This window comes from Plectropomus leopardus, chromosome 8, assembly GCF_008729295.1.
Source record: "Plectropomus leopardus isolate mb chromosome 8, YSFRI_Pleo_2.0, whole genome shotgun sequence".
In the NCBI taxonomy this organism is placed as follows: domain Eukaryota; kingdom Metazoa; phylum Chordata; class Actinopteri; order Perciformes; family Serranidae; genus Plectropomus; species Plectropomus leopardus.
Genome location: NC_056470.1, coordinates 34,882,484 through 34,906,168, shown reverse-complemented (window position 1 = coordinate 34,906,168; position 23,685 = coordinate 34,882,484). Strand labels below are relative to the sequence as shown.

General features: G+C 39.5%; 1 protein-coding gene across 1 annotated transcript in view; it reads left to right on the top strand.

Annotated features, from left to right (window-relative positions):
- LOC121947569 (neural cell adhesion molecule L1.1-like) overlaps window positions 1-23,685 on the top strand; it is a 65,504-nt gene that overhangs the window by 2,632 nt on the left and 39,187 nt on the right. The window contains 1 exon segment of the mRNA XM_042492677.1: window positions 8,134-8,211. The gene's annotated coding sequence lies outside the window, so the exon portion shown is untranslated.

Sequence of the window (23,685 nt, the reverse complement as noted above, 5' to 3'; positions counted from 1 at the left end):
TTAATTGTGACTCTTCAGAGTGTTTCGCACCAGAGACCGTAGTGATATTTCATCAGTGCCTCGTGAGTCAAATCTTTCCTCCTGCTCAGATAACAGATATTGATTGGTTACTGTTTTTATATTGATAACTGCAAAAACGATGCGTAAATCTCATGCAGGGACACACTCAGAGATGGAGCAAAACAACCAAAGATTGATGGAAGTAAAGATTTTGTGCTTTTCATTAACAGCAAAATGCATCATCTCCCAGTGCTGTTGCCACAGAAGTACTTTTTTGTGTTGCAGTAATCTATTACAGACAGTTTAAGTTTGGTTCGGTTTAGAAAAAGAAAATCTCTTTGTTAACTTAAGAAAAGATTGCTGTTTCAGTTGAAATAACCTCATATGGGATGTTAGTGTCGGAAACTTAAATACTTTGCTTAGTTTCATAAAATGTCTTAAAAGACACTGAATTCAATAATTGTAAAATGAGGCCTTAGTTGGTATAAAAGTGTATTAAAGCAATCTTAAAAATTTATTAAAAACATTAAGAGTATGTTAAAACTAGATTTTTATTATATATTGACATTCTTCGTCCTGCATCATGCATTATTTGTCTTGTTTTAATTTGATCCAAACTCGACCCTATTTAAACCTCGTTTGTGTTCAGTTGGATTGTTTGGCTTTCTGTTGTGTTGCCTGCTTTGGAAACTCTGTTTTTAAAGGCGCTATATAAATAAAGTGATAGTAATTATTTCATTTTATTTTAATTATTTTTTTTTCGAGGACTTTAATGCGTGAACAGAATGTCACATTATTAGATCCAGGGCTTTTTATTTTATTTTTTAACTAATTTTGTATTTTTTAAATTTTTTTGAGGACTTTAATGCATGAATGGCACACTATTAGATCTGGGGATTTTCGTTTTATTTTTTTAATTAATAATAGATTTTATTATTTTTTCAATTAATTTTATTATTTTTTCAATTATGACTTTTTTTAAAAAAAGTTTTCTTTTTAGTCAGTTTTTTCATTTTCATTTTATTTTATTTTTTTAACTATTTTTTATTTTTATTTTTTGAGGACTTTAATGCATGAACAAAATGACACATTATTAGATCTGGGGCATTTAATTTTATTTTTTTGATTATCATTATTAGTCATCACTATTATTATTATCATTATTAGCCTATCGTTATTATTGTTATTGTTATTATTATTTTAAAATATACATACATACAGGTTTTTTCAGACTTGGGCCTATGCCTAAAACATTTGGGGCTGAAGCGAGGCTACTGCTTTAGATTAAACTGAGGGTAAAAGTAGTTTGTTACTGGGATCTAGATTTCGTGTGAGGAGCTGAATGTGAATTAGTTGTTGTTCGTCGGGGTTCATGTTCAGGTTAGGCTTTAAGGAACGCATAAAAGTACAGCGATGTGTGTGTGTGCAGCAGTGTGTGTTTTACAAAGAGAACGGAGGCGGAAGCGGGCGCAGAATTCATAAGCCTAATGGGTCTAATTTCCTGGCAGGATTTATTGATGTGTAATTAAATAAAAGTGTTAACTCTAATACATCTTCACGTGTCTTTCTCCTCCTCTCTCCTCCTTAACTCCTCACTCGCTCATGCTCTCTCCATCCTCACACTTAAGATGACGGAGATGACAGGTTGTCTTTAAGCTGTAGAAGGGCTCTGTGTGTGTGTGTGTGTGTGTGTGTGTGTGTGTGTGTGTGTGTGTGTGTGTGTGTGTGTGTGTGTGTGTGTGTCTGCACTTTCTTGGTGTTTTGTATTCCAGTCATAGAGGCTGAGTCACATTTACGGTAAACTCTATCCATATTAGAAGAGGATGCGCGTGCGTGTGTGTGTTTGTGTGTGCGTGTGCATGCATGTGCATGTACGTGTGTGTTTGTGTGCTTGATGACATGTCCCAGACGATGCCAGACATGAGACAAGGACATGCAAGAGGATAGAGAAAGATCCTCATCTGCTGTATTGATCACTGCATCCCCACTACACACGCTCACACACACACACACACACACACACACACGCACACACACACACACACACACACACGCTCACACACACACACACACACACACACGCACACACACACACACACACACACACACACAGGTTAAGTGAATTAAGGCTTAAGTGAGGGAAGACTTGGGGATGGAGGACAGGGTGGAGGCAGGGGGACGGTTTGGGAGGAGGACGGACGACCTGCAGGAGTTTAGAGGAGATAATGGAACGGCTTGAGAGGAAACTCAATTTGCTGAACAGAAGGAGATCAGAGGATGGAAATGAAAGAGCGGGCGGTGCAGGCAGACATGGAAATAACCAGGTTTTGTCCAAAGGTCACGGTGGTCGGGTGTTTTTTTACGGATTATTTTTAGCCGTGCTCGTCGTGCGGCTCTGTGGGTGAACGTGTGTCAGTTGGTCAGTCTGTCGCTTTGGTCCAAACCAGTGACTGTGTATATAGGTGGACGACTGGGAAACAGGTGAAAATGCATCAGTCAGCTGGAAAATAGTAAAAATTTTAAATCCCTAACGCCAGGATAAATGCCTAACATGATAAAATTTATGAGTTTTTGCTGCAATGACCAAAGGATTAAAAGATACAACTTTATAAGATTTGATGGATTTCCCATTTGGCCATTTTTCTCCATCATTCATCCAGTTGCACTAATTTTTCATACACACACCACACCCTCACACCCAAACCAACACACCCATACTATTTTGGGACAATTCATTTATGCAGTTGGCCTGCAGGGCTTCATATGTAGGAGACTAGAAAAATTGGACCAAAGCCTGTCGATGATACCTCTTCAAATATGGTAAAATTAATTAATTATTATAGACTTGTTATAAGAGCTGAGGTTAAAATTCTAAAATTAACCAAAATTACACAACCTAGCAAAAATGTATGCAATGTGCATTAACAGTGAAAATGATTGAAAAATCAAAATGGATAAAAATGTCCCCAGGAGTTGCCAGATGGTTAAAAGAGCACGAGTATTAACCAACTAAAACGTGTCAGTAGGCGGGTTTCCATTAACCCTCAAAGTCTGCAAATTGAAATTGCAAATATAAAATACACCTAATGGAAACCAAACACATAATTTTGAAAAAACTCCCATTTATTGCAAAATAGTTTTTGCACTCACATAATGACATAGTATTTCAGTTGATTTAAAAAACCCATATTTGTCAAAACTGCAATAGAAACAGTTTTTAGTCTTTTCTAGGTCACATGATGCTGTGAGGTCACATGATGCTGTGTCTGTCCTTTCCATCATGGCTCCATAACACGCCTACGTGGCCTTGGATTGGAAATAATGACGGCTAGTTTGGTGGCTGCGATAGAAATAAAGCTGCTGATGTTTTGAACATCCATCGCCATGGTTACTGGGATGTTATCACCAGAGGAGAAGTCGTATAACATCACTCAGTGGAAACAGTCTTTACGAAATTGTGTTTGATCGACTTTTCGAAATTATCGCTCAAGTTTTGTGCCAAACTGTAATGAAAACACGCCTAATGTCCGTGTTCACGAGGAAAATAAAACATGATGAAGCTTATTTGGGAGCTGCAGTGTCTCATCTCTCACAGAGGCCAGGCACACACACACACACACACACACACACACACACACACACACACACACACACACACACACACACACACACTCACACACACACAGAATCAGAAAGTTTTATTACTGTTTACATATACAAGGAAATTGACTTGGTGTTTTGGTGCAAAACATTTAACATAAAGAAAAATAAAAAATACTGAATTTCAATAGTGTAGCGATAAATATATAGAAGCAATTTAAAACTATAAAATGAAAAGGAAACAGAATATAAAGAACACAACATGTATGTACAAAAGGTGCAATGGAGGAAATACAGATGAAAAACACTCCCGCTCCTCCCCTGTTACACACATCTCACTGCAGCTCTGCTGTCACACACACACACACACACACACACACACACACACACACACACACACACACACACACTTGCCATTATCACAGACAGCCATGGAGCGAAGTGCGGCTCTTATGGCTGGGAAATATTCAAAATGTGACTGCACTCTCTCTCTCTGTCTCTCTTTCTGTCTGTCTGAATATCTGTCTGTCTCACTCTCTGTCTTTCACACACACACACACACACACACACACACACACACACACACACGCAAACACACACACATACACACACATGCACACATTTGATAACTAATAAACATTTGATTGATGATTTATTGTGTAGAAAAAACATCACATAAGTAAAGAGGAAAAAAAAGAAATTAAAAATTCTAGATCAGACCTTTTAATTTCTCTTTCACTTTCTTCAGCTCGTGCAAACAGACACTTTGGCATCAAACCACAAGATATTTGCTAAATTACAGTCTTTGATCGAACAGGGGCAGAGAGGAGAAAATCTGAATTTGTACCGTTTCCCTGCACACGTCAAAGTTTAAACGTTCAAGTTTATGTTCATGTTTTGTCCTTTAAACAGTTCTCTTACTTGTGAGCCAGAAACATTGATCTAAAGCTTCTAAATCTGTTTTAAACAACTTTATTTTTTAACCTTTAAATTTATCTTTAAGTTTTTTTTAATAGTTATATTGTTTTTGTTATTTTAAGTTCTGAGCTTCAATTCTGAGGCTGTTCTGTTAAAAAAAAACACATATATAGATATATATATACATATATCTAGATATATATGTATATGTATACTACTTTCATGTAATATAGTAAATAAAGATGAAAGTAGAAAATCATATGAATGTATAATATATTTTAAAGCTTTGTTTTGAAAAGTGCATTTTCTGCAGGGTGATACGAGTGTGTGTGACATTGAAGCGGGCCCTAAGGGTTAAATAAGTTGTGTTTTAAGCCACGTCAGTCCTCCGTGACCAAGAAGAAGTCTAATTCAGAAGGTGCACAGTCATGTTTCTCTGTTTGATATAGAAAAAAGGTGTAGGAATATTACTTTTCTTAACATTTTGTGGCTTTCTGTCGTTATTTGACATATTGGGATGATTATTTCTGCTGGGAAGTTGGACATTTTAACATGGGGGGTCCATGGGGATTGACCCGCTCTTGGAGCCATCCTCACATGGACGTTAGAGGAACTTGAGGTTTTTGGTACTTCAGTGTCGGCCTCATTTTTCAGCCTCGGGGGGCTGCTGCCTGGTTTGCATGTTTCAGATCTCTGATGCAAATGTGTGCTCAGCAGCTATACAGTCACCATTGTTTGGCTGCTGGTTTGTCTCATTTGAATTAAGGCGGAGGGCCAGCCGAGAAAAACGCCATAAAAAAAATCACACGAACTGGACATAGTGCTCCAACTGTAACTTCCTGCCAAAGAGGAACCCTTAAACGCAGACGCTCTCCCCGTCCATCTGTCGCACTTTTTTTTTGCATTTCACACAGACAGACAAAGAGAGAGGAGGAGAGGGGGTGTTTTGGCTGCCGGCTCTGTTTGGCAGATAAAATGCCACATAGGTGTCACCGGCCTTCATAGTGCAGCTACGAGACAACAGAATTTCCATCTATGTGACAGAGAGGAGAGGAGGAAGGAGGGAGGAGGAGCCAAGCGGGAAAAGCGTCCAGAGAGACAGAGGGCGAAGGAGATTGACGTGTGAGAAGGTGTGGGCTGCTGCCGTCTGAGTGCACAGACTGAAACCGAGTCTGTCGAGTTCACTTCACCGACCTTTGTACCGAGTTCATTTGAGTTCAGTGACACTGCTTTACAACATTTTGAAGAAAGAAAAAGTCTCTCAGCTCTCATCGACAAATACACTCTGATAAACCCACTGACTTAATATCTGGTTGGTGAAAAAGGTTTAAAAATTAGCAACTAGACTTAGACTTAGACTTAGACACGTTTATTTATCCCACTTGTGGGAAATTCACTTGTCACAGTAGCTAATCAACTAAATGAACCAGATATTTTCTCAGGAGTTGTTGGAGGTTGAATCTTTTATTTTATTTTATTATTATTTTTTTTAGATTTACAAAAATACATTGACAATACAAAAACACACATTTACATTACAAAACCCTCAAGTAAATGAACAGACATTAAAATAAATTTGCACGTAATGATTCACATAAAAATGTAACCAGTAAAATGAAGTATAACAACACAATAAAAGAAATATATAATAAAATGGTCTATTATAACACAAGTGTGGGGAAAATAGGGAGATCATGCAGGCCATTATTCAGTCTTGAGGGATGGGAGGTTGTCCATGTAGTCAATAAAAGGTGCCATATTTATCGAAAAAATGTTTTTTATTCCTTAGTGAGGAAGTTCTCGTCTCTTGAGGAATAAAACTATTCACTTCTGAGAGCCGCAGTCCAACAGAAAATGTGAGATCTGACTTTCGTCTCACTGCAATGCATTTTTTTGACGATGGCCAGTAGGATTTGAGTGGCTCTGCCTGTTATTAGAATTTGAGAGGTTGCCCAGAAGGCATATCTGAGTCTTTATGCTGTGTTTAAAGGTCCAGTGTGTCAGATTTAGGGGGATTTAGGGGGATTTAGTGACATCTGGTGGTGAGGATTTCAGATTGTAACCAGCTGAAACTTATTCTGCTTAGAATTCTCTTTTTTAGCTGGGAGCTAAAATATCCACAGTTGTTTCTTCCTCTGCAAAATAAACAGACTATGTGATTTAAAACACCGAATAAAACAGTTTCACTTCTTGAAATCTGTGTTTATGCAATGCTGTCGTCCCACAGGGGCTTCGAACTGTGGTGGCGAATGACGAATCTGGAGCCAGTCAGTATGTTTCCATGCACGGTTTAGTCAGGCTTCAGTTATTGCTCCATTAGGACATTTAATTGGACTACTGTCCTTATCCCGGTGTACAAGCAGCGGGAGAATCCATTTATTGATGAAGTCTGTCCGACTCCTCCACAGCAGCTGGAGATCTGCTTCCTTTCAGCTAGATGCTGTTAACCTCTGTTATTGTTACAGTCTATGATATCGACCCAATCTCAATCACAGCTGTTAATTTACAATAACTTTGGGGTAGAAAACCGTTGCGTCACGTACATATAATCAACCGGCCCGGATAGGTTTTTGGCCACCTAAAAAAATCAGAATCAGTGTAAGTGTACGCTATATTTAGAATATTTTCACCCTTTACCTTACTGTAAGACAGCCCCCACTGACGGGGATTTGTTATATCAAAAACACCCCGAGAGAACCCAAAACAAGTTTCCATTGCAGTTTTGAGAAATATGGCTTCTTCAGATCTTCTGAAATACCTCCCAATGCGAGCGGAAAAACTTTTTTACAATAAATGGAAGTTTTTCGAAATTGACGTGTTTCCATTAGGAGATTTTACTGTCGCTATTTCAACATGTGCAATTTGAGGGTTAAAGGAAACCGGTCTATTGACACGTTTTACCCAGGTTATTCTCGTGCTTGTGAAAAGTACATTATCTGTGCCAGATACTCGTTTTATGCGGCTCATCCAAGATATTTCTGGTTATTTTGTTGTGCAACAAGGGCATGTAGTTAGGTTTAAGTATCACTGAGAGCGTATTAGTAACAGTATGATAACACTGTCAAAATGATCCTCATGTTTACGGATCAGCAAAAACATCAGAAAATGCTGTTTGCATGCCAGGCCAGTAGTTGGCAGTGTGACTTTATAATGACACACCATGGAAGAACGTCATGCACCTGTGCATTTAGGTGTTCTTGTACAGAGCGCCGAGTATAAACAAAAAAGACGATGGCGAAGACACACACGAGAACTGACGGGGTTAATAAACTCAGTTGAGTCAGCAGCGCAGTAGTCCGCCATTGTTGTTATTGTTGTCCTCCTGTGGCTCTGATGTCACCGCTTACTTAAAAACGCTTTTTTCAAGTACATGAAAAGCCAAACTGCATCAAAAGTTTAACATTTCAAGAATCACAGCCGTGCAAACGGCCCCTAAGAGTCAGACGCTTTAGCGTCTCAGTTCCTCACATGTTGTTTCACTTTCAAAATACATTTCTTAATTTAATTTGCTCAAAACAATAAACACAAGTCTTACATTTGTGGTTTGTGTTCCTTGTTTAAGGTGTCCTGTATCATTTTCATAAGGCAATGAAACATATTTTTTTTTATTCTCAGATGTTGTTCCAGTCCAGGCAGCCGGGCACCAGTAAAGACAAGGAAACCAGAAGAGAGAGGAGACGGAGATGGAGAGAGGTAAAAATAGAGGGGGGGGGGGGTAACACGGGGGTAAAAAAGAAGGGAGGGGCAGGAGGCACCAGGGGAATACAGAGAGAGAGAGAGACAGAGAGAGGCTGCAATGAAAGAGGCTGATGTCATCTCTGTGAAGCAGCCAATCAGAGAGCAGCAGGGAGGGAGGAGAGGGAGGGAGGAGAGTCAGACCTCAGTAGGGTGTGTTTTATGTACCACTGCAGCATCAGTGCAAAAAAGACACGAGAAAAAGGCACGACTCAGTGGACAGGAACGAGAAAATAAAGACACAGAGGAGAAGAAAGAGAGAAAGCGTGAAGAGGAGGGCAAGAGAGGAAAAGGGATAAAAGAGAGAGACGGAGGGAGAGACGCGACACCTGCAGAGGTAAGATGACAACAATAGCATCCCACCATGCCGTGTCTGGGTGTCCATGCATGAATGTGCGTGTGTAAGTGTGTGTGGGCAGGCGTGTGTGTGTCAGTGTACGCCAGATGTGGGCCGGAGGCTGCGATGATGATGTCTTACATAATACAATGGCAGGTGTGAACAACTGTGCAGGGCGTGCGCTGAGATGTGAGCGTACTTCTTCCTCTGTCTGCTTTTGCTGTCTGCACCTTTTGACTTCAGAAAACAAGAAATGACCACTCGTGTTTTTCAGTGTGCAGGAAGTAAATCAGTCTGACTGACTTGGTTCAGCTTTTTTAAATATCCGATGTGTCATCTGCAGCAGCGTGTTTTTATTAATATTGAATGAAACGTCGCACTATACTACATTATAGTGTTAAATTATTCACAGCTCGCTTCCTTTCATGATAAAACTCTGCGGGCTGGCTTCTGTCCGGCATGGCTTCGTGCTGTCTCATCCTCCTATTGCAAGTATAATCCTGGACACAACAGTACCATGTGCATCCTGGTTTCTCCTGCTCAGGTCATACTGACCTCCGTCCATCATCCCATGCTGTTGGAGATGGAGATTTATTTAGTTTTGTGTGTCAGTGGTGTTTGTGTATGTTGAGAAGTTCAGAATGTGAGAATGGAGTGCCACAGGGCAGCGACTTGGGACTCCCTCACCTTTCAGCTCCTATGTTTTGATGTAGAGCTTCATTATTCTGCCATTTATTTACTTAATTAGTCATTTATGATTTCAGCATTACAAGGTGACATCTTTAAATGTCTTGTTTTGTCTGACCAGCAGTCCGAAACTCAAAGAAATTAAGTTCATAAGGTGAGAGTGGAGTGCCACAGGGCAGTGACTTGGGACCTCCTTATCTGTCAGTTCTCATTTTTCCATGTTGGGCTGCATTATGCTGCCACTTATTTTCTTAATTTCTCATAATTTCCCAACATACCAAGGTAATGTCTTTAAATGTCTTGCTTTGTCCAACCTACAATCCTAAACCTAGAGGTAATGAGTTAAAAAAGGGAGGGTGGAGTGCCACAGGGCAGCGGCTTGGGACATCCTCACCTTTCAGCTCTTATGTTTTGATGTCAGGTTGCTTTATTCTGCCACATATTTTCTTAAATAGTCATAATTTTCCACAACACAAAGTGACGTCTTTAAACAAGTTGTTTTGGCAGACCAACAGTCTGAAACTCCCAAGATCATGAGTGAACTATCATTGACAAATAAAAGCATCAAGTCTTCACATTTTTAGATCAGCTAATTTTGGCATTTTTGCTTTAAAATTCCTAAAACAGTTATTTGACTGTCAAAATAGTGACGTATGAAATGCTTTGTTTAAAGGCAGAGAACGCTATGAAGAGGATTCCTCTGACTTTGTTTTACTCCCTGGTGTCTCCGTCCCTTTCATGCTTTCCACCAGGTTTCTGTTTCCCTGTTTACTCCTGAATTCCTCTTTTCACTCTTAGCAACGTCATTTAACCAACAAACATCTCTGTTTCCCCGACTGTCGTTTGCATTGTGGGGATTTCTCACCCAAAGTGCTTTTGCAGTGGACCGCCTCAAATTAGGCCTGAACCTGAAGGGAGGAGGAGGAGGAGGAGGAGGAGGAGGGGAAGAGAGACTGAGGGGAAGTTGATAAGCAGGGGGGAGAATGGAGGAGATATTAGTGAGCAAAAGACGTCGAGGACTATTAAAGGTGGAGGAGGAGGGATTTAACTCAGAAGAGAGTGAATCCAAAAAAGAGGATGTGAGAGGAGAGATGAGAAGAGTCTGGAGTGGGAATAGGATGAGAGAGGTAGAGCAGGAGCAGGAGGAGGAGGGAAAGTTAGGCTGGAATGGCGTAGGAGGATTTTTTAGCCAAATTTTTTTCTCCCCCTCCTCCTCCTGTGATGCTTGGCAGTAGTCAAGTTGACTGTAACCATCTGGTGGGATTTTACATTAGTGTTTTTTCCTACTTTACAACCTCCAGACTGACAGCCTGGAGGACACATACCATGATTAATTTACTCTTCGTTTTTTAAAACAATAAGCCTTTGATTTTAAATTGGGTGAGACAAAAGCTAGATAATTTAGCTAACATTAGGCGGGTTTCCATTAATCCTCAAATTGCAAAAAATTCAAATTGCGAACATAAAATATGCCTAATAGAAACACTTCAATTTCCAAAAACTCCCATTTATCTGTAAAAAGGTGTTATACTCACAGAGCTACAAGAGCTGTTATTGTATCACATAACTCCGAGAAAGTTTAGAGGATCATCAGGCAGTTTTGAATCCACCATTCATTTGTGAAATCGTGGACTATCAGCTCCCAGAAATCCCTCATACGTGGCTTCTCCCACGTTTAAGGGGCTCGCCTTTCCATCATGGCTCCATAACACGCCTACGTGGCCTTAGATTGGAAATAATGACGGCTAGTGCTAGTGCAATAGAAATAAAGCTGCTAATGTTTTGAACATCCATCGCCATGGTTACTGGGATGTTATCACCAGAGGAGAAGTCGTAGAGCATCATTCATGCTTTAGTTTTGCGCAAATGGAAACCCACTTATTGTAAAATGGTCTTTAATGTGAATTTTTACGGCTAAATCCCTGATATCATTCTGAAAGACAAAAGTCAGCATCTTCTCGAGGTGACGTAGCAGACGTGCTGGTAAAAGTGTAGTCTTTGTTGCAGGTTTGAGAAAGCTCCAGTTTTATAAATCTGGAAGTTTAGCTCTTTATAAAGAAACTGTGCAGGCAGCACACAGTCTAGTGTTTGCATACATGATATTTCAGTGTTAACGTAATCTGTAGAGCGTCTGTATATGCATGCAAAATAGGCAATGGCACAGGATTTTGGTAATATGTAAAACATTCTGGTTTTGGTTTGTAGTCCTTGGCTTTGGTTGCCTGCAGGTAAAAAGGGCTAAAGAGGCGGAATGCATTAAGGCTCAATATTTATTAAAATCACAGAAGAAGAATCATATAACTGTTCAACGTATCCTTATGCAACGGTTCAAATGATGTCTTACGAATCAGTGCCTCACCAATGATGTTACCTCCTTAAAGTAAAGTCACTGTGGTTAAGTGACCCATCCCCAGCCTGCCTTTTTAAAAATGTGTTTTACTGCTGAAACAATGGCCTTTTTATAACACTGCAGTAAAAAGACACAAATACCTTTGAAATTGGTCCTTCGTGACCAGAGAAAACAGAGAAAAAGTACGCTTTTGCTTACAACCTACAACTACCAGAATGCACTGTGCCACACCCGACCAATAAATGCTCCTGGTGGTGTAATACGAACTTGTGTGTGTGAAACATTGGTGGCCAACAAGAGACGATTTCATAATACAGTTAAACAAAGAGCTGAAACGTGTCTGAAAACATTTGAGTCAAGAAAAAGGCAACTTAGTAACATCTTGATTTGTATTCGATCAGTTTGAACTGGTTTATTTAAGTTTTTTCAGCCTCCGTTTTCACTGTGCAGAAAGCAGTATGAGTATTTCTGTTCACAAATTCTGTTTTACAGCTAAACAGGGCACTAAAATGTGTTTCTAAAACTGTTTGATGCAACAAAAAAGGCAATGCAGTGAAGTCATCCTGGTTTTTATTCTCTCAGTAGTCTATTTTTACGGTTTCATCGGATTTTGGTCTGAGTTTGAGAAAGAGAGAGAGTGGGACTTCTGCACACTTTTGTGTCCACAGTGGCGGCATGGGTGGCGTGCACAAGATGAAGAAGTACAGCCTGTAGTGTTTGCATCAATTTGCATCATCCAGCAAACTTTTGCTTTAGCGGGAGGAGGGATATCTCGACACCGGTTAGATGGAGGAGGTTTACGGTCATCTACACATACTGCCCTCATTGTTTTGATACAAAGTCGGTTAAAAATCAGTGAAGTTTCCCTTTAACTGGACTGCCTGGGACCGCTTCCTTCTTTACTCCCATCGCCATGTGTTCACAGCCTCCCAGAATACCTGGGTGAGGCACAAATTACTGGTTCATAATTACATCTGATATGTACAGATTTTGGTGTATTACTTTTTGTAGGAAAAGATACGAGCAGTGCAGCCTGCCTTCTCGGCTTCCTTCATCTGTGCTGAAATTTAACTGTAGTTTAAAGTCTGTGGCTTTCCTTCTGACTGTTTAACCCATTAATACCCGGAGCAACATCACTTTCTTGTGCTGCATTCAGACGCCTTCAACAAGTATTAACACCTGTGAAGCTCAATTGGTGCAATTTCTTAAAAATATATATGAGAAAAAAGGCTACGAGCAGCTTGTTCAGAAATGTTCCTCAAATTGCAAGAAATAAATAGGTTTTATTTATATACATATACATTTTTTATTTAAAGCTGGGAAAAAAGGGTATTGGGGAAACCGAAAAACCAAGGAAAAAATATAATTATCAAAGTTAAAAAATTTGAAATGACGCTACAGAATTATTATAATTTTTACCCAGGTCATTTCCTTTTTTTTTTTTTTTTTTAACTTTCTTTTTAATTAATTTATTTATTTAATTTACTAATTTTCAGGTCATTTTCTTGTACTTTTTAAATTAATTTATGCTATTTTTGGGACATTTCTTCTTTAGTTGTGTCTTTCCATGTTTTTAGAAAGAAATTTGCCCAATTTGCTCAGGTTTCAAAGGGTTAATTCCATAATTTTATAAAGGCATAATTCCATATTTCACATTATGTTGCCAAATTCTTATGATTTTTAAGCACTTATTTGCTTTCTTTTTCTAGTTTTATTTATTTATTTTTCTAATTTTCAAGTGATTGCTTTGTACTTTTCACTAATTTCTTGACAATTTTTGGGTCATTTATTCTTTTGTAACTCATTTTATTCATGTCATGTTTTTTTAAGAAATCAAGCTAATTTGCACAGGTTTCAAAGGGTTAAATGTATCTTAAAGTCTTTTGCTTTCCGTCTGTCTGTTTAAGTATCGCGGACAGACAGTCTGACCTCCTGCTATCGTCCAGATTTGTACGATAGTGTTTGCAGTTAAAGGACAACATGAATTTCTCTTGTCCCGGCAGCTCTTTAGAGTCAATAAAAGTCCCCGGAGGAAGGTTGAGGACGCAGTTTGGAGCCAGACTGAGAGCTCTGAGCTGCAGGACGGCGGGTTCAGTCGGAGGTCTGGATCCACAAAATGAGATTAGTCTGATTTTTGCTCGCTTTCAGTTCCTGTCTCTATCGCTGCTTCTGGTTTCCTCTGTTATTTCTCATTATGCTTTCTCTCATCCATCTTCATCCATCTCTCTCATGCCCCCGCTGGCTCCCCTCTGATCCGTTTTTCCTCTTTTTTGGAATTTTTTTCTCTTGTTTTTCCATTTTTCCTGCACAGAATGAGGCCTTTGTGTTGAGAAATGAGAGGAATGCCCCTTACTCTCTTTCCCCCACTCTTCTGTTCAGCTCTTCTTCCTCATGTCTTCAACCCTTCTTTTCCTCTCTGTTTGTGTGTGTGTGTGTGTGTGTGTGTGTGTGTGTGTGTGTGTGTGTGGTTGTGCGTGGGTGGGCGGGGGGGAGCGTGTTGGGGGGGGTGGGTGACGGGTGAAGGGTCGCGGGTGCATCCATTAGCCAGGATTAGAGACTGTAGGAGGGTCTTAACAGCCGCTCTGTGTTTGGGGGTTTTAATCTCCTCAGAAACAGCTAATCTAACTTCAATGGCTTTTACATGTACAGTGAACCCACACATATGTTTGAACACACACACACACACACACACACACACACACACACACACACACGCTTCCTCCTGCAGATATGTGACTTCTGCTTTTCTGGCCTGTGCGGTTAAACTCTGACAAAAGTCCATTCATGAAGCGACCACAGACACAGAGGACACTTTTATCAGCCGAATATCTGACCCACAGTAACATCAGTCACTCTGATGACACAGAGCCACAAGATGCACAATAATGACAGTGACCGTCATAATAAAGTACAGTGACTGAAATGTGACTCACGCCATCGGAGAGACGACGAGATGACTTGACATCGATGGGAATTTCTGTCTGCAACAGGTTTTCAATCAGAAGCGAATTTTAAACTCGTCTTTGTGAAATACATCATGGCTCATGTGCAGTGAATCTGATCAATATTTTTTTCCAGTAAAATGCAAAAGACTTTCAAATAGAGCTGAATCTATCAGATTATCAATGTAAAATTGATCAGTAACTATTCTGAGAATCTTTTTTGTCATTTTTAAGCAAAAATATTTTTAAAATTCTCTAGTTCTAGTCATTTATTATAGTTTTTTTAATTAATTTTTTTTTGTTTTAAGTTCAGTTTTTTGGGGCTTTTTATTGTTATGTTGTTAAAAAATAGTTTTTATTTCTTTGCAATCTTTTTTTCATTATAATATTAGGGGGTTAATAAGTATTACAATACAAACAGACTTTGTGATGGTATTTATGAAAAAGTGGCGCAGGTTTCAAAAACAAGTGCTCTTTGGATTTGTCGACAAAAATGACGAAAAAAGGAGGGAGAGGTTAAACTTCTAATGTTTTTGCTCAGTATGTCAAACCCCCCAAATTCTAAGGTGCACTGTTTTGCAAAATTTTAAAAGCCTTTAATAAATGGGCTTGACGGCTACGTGTTTTTTTTTAACTTATCGACAAAAGAAATAACTAACTTTGTGAAAGCAGTTGACTCTCAGTCATGTAGATGGAAAGTCACAATAGACATAAACACCAATGCCATTAAATTTGGGTGGGAATAAAAATCAGCTGGACCATATTTGTATAACAACAGTAGAATTTAACGTTGTTTGGACGTTAACAGACATTTTGCAGACGTCGGGTTTTTGGGTTTTGATGTTGCCGTTAGAATTTTGTCACCTGAAACTTAAATTCAACCAAATATCAGCGTCTAAAGACATCGGTCGCTGAGAACATTTATTATATTGTTTTAATTTTAAATATAGTTTTGTTAATACACAATATTTTACAGATAGTTTTCCTTTTTTCTAAAGTCTAGTTTTTATTTTTATCTCAGTTGATTAAATTTTTGTTCACACAAACTTTTAGTTTTATTGAAGTGTATTAACTCTGTTTGCTGCTTTCATCTGGGAGAAATTGCTGCTTTTTCTTTGACTCATGTTTAAATACATCTGAATTTCTTTTTTGACTGTCAGACAAAAACTTTTGATTTTGCACAAAACAAGACATTTCAAGATGTCAACATTTTATAGACAAATAATTCGTTAATTCAAAAATTAAATTATAAATTAATTGCTAAATAAAATATTGTAGTGACAGCATCAGAGCATATTGCATTTCTTTAACCCTTTGAAACCTGGATCGACATCAGTTTTCTCGTGCTGTGTTCAGACCCCTTTAACAAGCTCTTTGACCCTTTGAAACCTCAGCAGTTTGCTTTGTTTTCTTTTTGGAGGGAGCAAAAGCCATGACCAACCAAAAAATGTCCCACAAATTGCAAAAAATTATAAAACTACCCCACCAAAAACCTGTTTTAGAATTTTAGAAAATGACTCCAAAGATAGGGAAAATATCTAATTATATGCATTTATAATTATAATCATTTTATACTTAAAGTTATGTTGCAGAAAAATATTAATATTTATAATATGTACATTTTTTCTAGCACTTTTTAGTGTTTTTTTTTTCTTTTTTCTGGTAATTTTTGCAACTTTATTTAATTTTTTTTTGTCTTGCTAAGTTGCTTCTTGTATTTGAAAGGTATTAAGCCATTTCCCCCAGGTTTCAAAGGGTGACATCCAGCTCATTAATTTGAGGTAGTTTTTTTGTTTCATTTTCAGATGCATTATTTCTCAGTTTCTTAATATTTCAAAAACATTTTCAAAGGAAGAGATCAGTTTCCTGGAAAAAAAAATCCTAGTTAAGTCCGTGGTGGATCAGCTGCCCCGGCAGCGTCATACTAATGAATTCAGACGTGAAAATAATGTCGGTTACGTTAGAAAACAATGAAAACGAGCAGAAGCTTCCTTGGGGTAAAAACACTCTAAATTTGGGATTCCTAATTGCTGTGCGCTCCGTCTGTTTCTCTCGCGGCTTTTTATTTATCTCCTCGTACCTGCAGTGAGTCCCTGATGCCGTAACTTCTCCCTGAGCTGACCATCTGTCTCTTTGCATTTGTGAGATATTGATGAGTTTTTGTTTACGTCGCTGCGTTTTAAGACGCTGCACAAAAGAGGACGAAAAAAAGAGAGAGAGAAAGACGTTTCCCCAAAAACAGACCGGAGGACGAAAGGCAGGTGGGAGACAATAGCAGGAGAGAGTGTGTGTGCATGTGTGTGTGCATGTGTGTGTGTGTGTGTGTGTGTGTGTGTGTGTGAGAGTGAGAGAGAGAGAGGTGAATCGAGGAGATGCAGGGAGTGGCACCGGAGAGAAAGCGAGGGAGAGGTGTGGAGGGACGGAGTGGGGGATGGGAGAAAAGAAGGAGGGGCAGCATGGGGGATGGGGGAGAGGAATATTGCTGTGTGCTGCTGGAGTCAGGGGGTTACCATGGTGATGGGGGAAAGATGGAAAGGGATGGGAGACAGGCTGCACACACACACACACACACACACACACACACAGATACACATATATACACATATACATAGACACACTTACGCACAATGCAAATTGACATTTTCACCGACTGATTGAATAACATGATAAGCATCAAATCTCCTTTTAATTTAAACCTTCCTTCCTGTTGTCTCAGGGTGGGGGAGGCGGAGGGGAGGGACGGGGGAGGAGGGAGATAAAGAGAGAGGCTCTCTGAGTTGAGTGGAAATAAAGAAATGCGATCTGCCTCCTGGGAGTGGTGTAACTCTGAGACAGAGTCGTGGCTTCTTAGATAGAGGACACACAGACGAGATAGCGGGCGATTCAAAGGACAGTTTTTAAATATTATTAACATCTTAAATTTGACATCTTACACCTCAGATTTGAGGACATTTCTAGGAATTTGGACATTTCTCAGATTTTAGGACATATGTAGGATTTTGGGACTTTTCTAGGATTTTGGGCATATCTAAACTTTTAGGACATTTCTTAGATTCTTGGCATGTTTCTAGAAATTTTGGAAGTTTCGAGGACTGTACACATTTCTAGCGTTGCAGTTATGTTTGGAGGATTTGAGGACATAACGGGCTTAGTGAGGAACTCTGTTGATCCTCAGCTGGCACTTCGATGCTGCTTTATGCACATTAAAATCACTGATCCACAGTATCTCTTGAAGGATATAACGAGGATTTCAAACTCACTCAGGAGTATAAACAGGTTAAAAAATGATGCTTAGAGGTGAAAGCCTAACTTTACAGATCACAGTGTAAGAGTGCACCCCCACATCGGCTGAAGAGATTGAAGACGATCAAATTAAGAGGAAACTTTTCCTGTATTCAACCAGCAAGTAGAAAAAAGCTAATATAAAGCTTAATTGTTGTGGGACGGGACAGTGTTTTCGCCTCTTTTGCTCCTCACCTGCAGGCAACTAAAACTCACTCAAACCAGAAACCCAGATGTTTTTGTCTTTTACTTTGTGGAGGTTGTTGTGCGTATGTTGTCAAATTGGTGACGATGTTTCCTTCATTTGCTCGGTTTATTTGTGTTATCTTGTGTTGTCACTTGTATTTTTAAGTTGCAGTGCTTTGAGCTTTCAGGTCACCGTGTATCTCAAAAATACCTCTATCTGAGAGACTGTGTCTAAAACGATCACCTGTGCGCACCTTTTTTTTCGGGCCGGTCCTCTCGAGATGGAGAGCAGCCGCCGGGTGTGACCTCACACCTTGAAGATCAAGAGGATGAGGTTATTATGTCGAGAGCCTGAATCAAAGCGCGGTAACTTCTTCTACCTGCCGGCGGGGATTAGGTGTGATGCGAGTGGCTGCCGGGAGTCGTGGCTCGCGGTGGATTGGCAGCAGCCGTGAAGAGTCTGAGCAGGCGAGCCAGACGAGCCTCTGGGTGGTGGCGAGTGTGCGTGGGTGGGTGGATGTGGTGGGCTCAGGAGAGGCTGTGTGTAGGCGGGTGGATCACTACGTGTGTGTGTGTGTGTGTGTGTGTGTGTGTGTGTGTGTGTGTGTGATGATGGTGTCAGTGGTGAAAACATTTCATCAGAGCCTTTCTACATAATGAAGGGTAATTTACTGTTTAAGCTGGTTGTTGCCTCGGGCCTCGCTAAGTTTGACAGCCACGTTATCAAGACGAGTCAACAATCAATCAAAATATTTTCATTTATTTTAAAAACCTAGAAATACTTTACAGCTGCTGCATCTGTGTATTAACAATTTATCAAATTAATATGTGTATGGTAAATTATTTGAAGATTTATCACCCAACTTTGCAGTTTCCCTCCAGCACAGTTACCAGAAGAAAATGTTGGCTTTGTGTCTTTATGCAAACCACAAATACACAACATTTGTACATTTCATACGTGTCATATTAATGTTTCTAAAGTGACATAGTTTATGAATTGATTTAGTCACTGGGAGATGTGATACCTGCCAAGCTGCAGACGACTGTTCGATACTAACAATAAAATGGCTTGTGTTTGAGAGTCATCACTGTGTTTCCAGCAGCTTTTTGGGCACCAAATTAGGTGTTTTTCTGCCAAAGATAGCGCCACAAAAAGCAATTGTGGTTTATTGAGACATTGCTGCATTTCCAGCAGGGATTGTGGCACCAAAACTTGGCATTTTAAGCCAAAATATGATATGCTTTTTGTGCTTAAACTTTACCACGTTTCGGGTTTCAAAGTATGAGCTATATCATAACGGGCAAATGTGATGTATCTGTGGTTTGCAGAAACATGCAAAGCCAACATTTTCTCTGCAAAATGGGTTTGTCCAGCAGGCAGCTGACTTCATCCAAAAAAAAGCTGCTAAACCCGCTTTACTCTGCCTCCTCAGCAGCAAACAGCACACAGACACAGCTGGTAAACATAGTGGAGCATTTAACAGCTAAGAAGACAGATATTTCCTCAGGAAGATGGTGGAGACCAAAATCAGAGCTAAAAGAGAGAGAATATTGATGGTGGCCAGAAAAAACAAGGTTTTTTTGTCTGCTGGTGGTATAATTTAAAAGTTGGTAGCATGACATTGATGTGTTTATAGCTCAGCTTCCCTAAAGCGACCAAAAAATCAGCAGATTTGTGCTTTAATGTCATTTTTATATTGCCTTATTCAGATTCAGTTAAAAAAAGCATGAAGTGATAGTGTAGCATGGAGTGTAGCATGTTGTGATTTGTGTTTATGATAGCTGTTAAAAATCAGCTGGTAACCGTCACTCTGTGACAACAAACACATTGCTATCAGTGTCAGCCAATATTTCACAACAGATACATCCCAAATTTTGACTTACAGGAGCAGAAAACAGAATGAAACGAGAGAAGACGAAGCAGAGAGTCAGTCTCTCTCTGATTCTGCTGGTCAGCAGTGTTTAAATGGTTAACTGAGCCCGTCACACGTGTGATATATGATCAGTTCATGTATTGATTGACATTAAACTAGCTGGGACGCTCTCCTCTGGTAGCCCTCTGAAACCTGGATTTGAAATCCGTTTTCTTTTGCACAAGCTTTTTACGATTTTGAAAGCTGAGCAAATTTGAAATTGGTTTGATTTATTTTAAAATATGGGGAAAAGACCAACTTGGCAAGAGATGTCCCAAAAATTTTTTAAAAAATTAGTAAAAATGGCAAGATAATAAGCTAGAAATTAGGGGGGGAAAAAAGGAGGTGGGTGAGGAAAATATTTCTTTAAAAACTAGGGAAGAATTTCCAGAAAACAATAATCATAGTTACTATAATTAAATAAATAAATAAATACATGCACATATATTTTTAAAATAACTATCTGTATTTTTTGGGATCATTTTCTTTTTTGTTTTGTGTTTTACTTTTCATTTTTGCTTATTTCTAAAGTAATTTTCTCGTTTTGTTTTGTTTTATTATGAATTTCCTACTTATTTTTATGTCTTGTCAAGTAGCTCATTGCCTTCTCTTGATGATTTTGAAAGAAATTAAACCGAATCGCTCAGGTTCCAAAGGGTTAACAGGGCTGCGGCTTAGCAGCTTTATTCTGAGTTCATCACTAATAATGTGGATGATTTCATGTTTTAATCCGGACCGTGTTAATATGGTTAGATTAGATTAATCAATTACTGACCAGTAAGAGGATTACATCATTTAAACCATCTTCTCTAATATGACCTGTTTCTATTTCATCTTTCACTTTTTTTTTTTTTTTAACTATTACTAGGATTTTCGGGCATTTCTAGAATTTTTGTTTCTAGTATTGTAGGACATTTCAAAGATTTTAGGGTATTTCTCAGATTTTTAGGACTTTTTAGCATTTTAAGATGCTTCTAAGAATTAGGTCATTTTTAGGATTTTTGGACATTTCTAGAATTTTCAGACTTTTCTAATATTTTAGGATGTTTCTAGGATTTAAGGGTATTTCTTGGATTAAGACTTTTTGGGATTTTAGGATGTTTTTACTGTAATTCATAATATTGTTATTGGGTATTGTCATTTGGGTTTCTGACCTCTCCGTCACCCTGTTTTTTGCTTGTTTTTTTCCATATTCTGTTTGAATTCATTAGTTGTTGCTTTTCTTTCTCCCTGTTTGCGCGGCTCTCTCCTCTTTGTCGTCTGTGTGAAGGCAGTGATGGATTTATGGCCGTGGGTCTTGTTTATGCCGCCCTGAGCGCTCCGTTACACTGTGGCCCCTCGCAGCTGGTGCCACTCGCCCCTCAGCTAAATCTAATAGACCCCATCCGGGCCAGGAAGCCACCCAGCGCGGCGGCTGCTGTTTATCCAGCAACATACCGTCACTAATGACTGATTAATGCGCTCCTATGCAGTCGCTTCGTTTGTCGTGTGGAGAGAGGCGAATAAGAAACAAACACATGATACTGTGTGTGCAGCAGTGTGTGTGTGTGTGTGTGTGTGTGTGTGTGTGCGTGCGTGTGTGTGTTTGGTTGGAGGAAGGGCAATCCAGAGGTGGCCAAACAATGTCACGCCAAATAAGAGCTGATTTGAATGTGAAAGGCGTCGGAGTGTGCTGTGGGACCGGCGGGGGAGAGCGTCTCCGGCATCCCATCTGAAAGGCAAACAGACAGAAACGGCACAGCGTATAATTTAATGCTGTGACAGTGAGACACAGACATATCTGTACACTGAAGAGTGACGTCATCAAAGGACAGAAAGTAAATCAGCATCTTCTGATAATCAATAATTGTCTTTTTTGAAGTACGGATACCAAACATTTTCAGAATCAGCATCTCGGTTGTGCCGATTTGCTGCTTTGCTTTGTCTTGTGTGATTTTAAATTGAATATTTTTGGATTTTGGACTACTGGTCGGACAAAATAAGCCGTTTAAAGACTTCACTGTGATTTATTCTTCAAAACAAAAATCGCCAGGGTAATGGTTAATGAAAATACTTGTTAGTTGCAGCCCTGTTAGATGCATACACCAAGAGTTGGCAGATATTTATGTGATGATATTGACAAATGGGATCTTGTTTTTGGTTAATTTGTTTGCCTGTTTGTCAGCAGGATTACAGAAATAATAACCGCATTTAAACTGACTGTTCAAGGCGGGATCATCACGCTGTTACGCTGCCTCGCTGTTCTGTTTATAACATTCGATCGCAGAAAGGAGGGGCAGAGTGGTCTCACCTCTGACCTAAGAACAGGTAGTAACAACACTGTGATAAACAGCTGATAAACTGTGAAAAAATATGGACATTTGTTGGAAATGTCCCAAACGCTCATTTAAAAAAACATTCGCTTTTTAGACCTCCAGCTAAAAAACCCCAGCGTCGGTCACGACGAACAAAGCTGCAAAGGTCCAAAACACTTTTTTAATACCAGTTTTTGTTGCTATTAGCACAGCTGGAAACGCTCTGACCTGTTGTTAAAAAATACTCGCTTTTGTTTCAGCAAACACGGCTGAAAATGTTTCAAACTCTTGTCAAATAATAGCCGCGTTCACACTGCCTGTGTAAAGGCAATCGCGCCGTTCTGTATATAATACCTTATCGCATCGCGACTAATTTAAAGAAGAGTAGCATCTGTAAATGTCTGCAAACTGGGAAAGCTATGAGCTTCAGGAGGTCCTTATCCTCCGAGCAGAGGACGAGATCGGCCGTCATTTAACAGAAACGCACGTGAATGACTGAGATCGACATCTTATGCCTTTGTTATTGTTTATAAAGTGCTGTTGATGCACATGCTCTTTGTCACGCTAGAGGCTCGTGTGTTAAGCGTCACGCCCGTCATGCCTGTTTTGATCGCGGGATGCCGAGAGTATAATATCACAGCGGAGCGGGATGATGCCTCCATTGTTTGGTTCTGTGTAAACATGCGTGTGTGCGGTACTGAAGAGAGACTTCGATGCGGCTCTGTAGCGTCGTCTCTGTGTGATTCATCCTGTGGGGAGCATAAACGTCTGAGCCAGTCTGTTGCTGAGATAAAATCATAAATGTGGTGTGAGAGGAAAAGTCAGAGGATCAGCAAAGTTAGTAACCTTCATCTCTGGGGAACATGAACAAGATTTCATAAGTTTCCATCACAGATTTTCACAAAATTTGGGTGATATTTTCACAATGTCGATAAAACACAATTGTGAGGTGACTGCGTTTCCACTGAGTGATGTTGTCATTGTCATCCGCTCAACTTTCTCAGTTATGTGAAAAAAAATTGCAGTTTTGCCAAATATGGCTTTTATGAATCACCTGAAATACCACCTCATGTGAGCATAAAAACTTCTTTGTGATAAATGGGAGTTTTTTTCAAAATTGTCATGTTTCCATTAGATGTATTTTATAGTTGCAATTTCACTTTGCACAATTTGAGGGTGAGTTGAAACCTGCATAGTTGTTGAGATAATTCAGTCTGGACCGACCGACATGTCCATCCCTGGAGCCACGCCGCCAGCTCGGCTAAAACTCTCTGCCAGCGATCACAACCGTCAGCAGAACATCACTTGGACAAATCTGCAGCGTCTTAATGAATGGGGGGCTGGATGCTCGTCTCTGTATTACAGCCTTTCTTTTATGGTTGAAGCTGATAAGAGGAGGGAGTTTTCATGTTTAAGCCTCGCCTCGAGCCGTTTCACTACA